The following is an 810-nucleotide window of genomic DNA, read 5'->3' on the forward strand; positions in this document are numbered from 1 at the left end:
GTGGGGAGGTAGAGAAACCTTGCTGACAGCATCTCTTCTTGCAGTCTCCATCTTCTTGCCTAGCTGAACTGAAACCTATCTTTCTCTGCTAGCACAGGATGTTCCCAGCTCACTCCCAGGCTTCTGCTGACCTGACAGTCAGGCATTGCTTCGCAGCACAAGGCTACTCCTTTTTCCAGGGATATGCATAGTAGTATAAGCTGCTTATAAAGGCCTGACTGCAAAGCTGGGGGGAGCCAGGATTATGTGACTAAAAGTGAGCAGGAGGGGGATTGATGAAGGTGAACAGGTAGTGTAGACACTTTAAAACAGAAGAACTACAACTGCTTTTGTGCTTATTGGCAAGGTGAAGGCAGAAATCAACTCTTTTGTTCGTTAAACAAAGCCCACAAATCAGTAGGAGAAGGATCAAAAATATCTTTTAAAACTCCATCTAAAGCCAACAGTGGCAAATTAGTTCTGCTGTAAGTGTGATTGCCTCTGACAACATTTAACATATTTTATTAAAATATTCCTTGTCTGCTTAGAATAATAATATGAAAATAGAAATAAAGGGCTAACGGCTTTCAAATAGGAATACCTGACGAGCTCTCTGAAATCTGAGCTCTGTGTTCCAGAGCAGCACTAGCAGCTGTTGATCTGAAGAGAACTGCAGTAAATGTAGGCAATGTTCACTCCTGTCCTGTGAAGATGAGGAGTTAGACCAGTAAATGTGATTTAACTTACATAGTTGTAAACCCACTGTGGTGTAATCTTGCGGTCTTCACTTGTGTGGCAGCTTAATGAACTCATCAGCCCTCTTACAGCAGG

The 810-nt window shown here is 42.6% G+C and overlaps 1 protein-coding gene across 1 annotated transcript in view; it reads left to right on the forward strand.

Annotated features, from left to right (window-relative positions):
• The window catches only part of SNAP91 (synaptosomal-associated protein, 91kDa), a 50,177-nt gene that overhangs the window by 17,182 nt on the left and 32,185 nt on the right, over positions 1-810 (forward strand). The window lies entirely within an intron of this gene.

This window comes from Buceros rhinoceros, unplaced genomic scaffold (assembly GCF_000710305.1).
Source record: "Buceros rhinoceros silvestris isolate BGI_N320 unplaced genomic scaffold, ASM71030v1 scaffold18881, whole genome shotgun sequence".
In the NCBI taxonomy this organism is placed as follows: Eukaryota; Metazoa; Chordata; class Aves; order Bucerotiformes; family Bucerotidae; genus Buceros; species Buceros rhinoceros.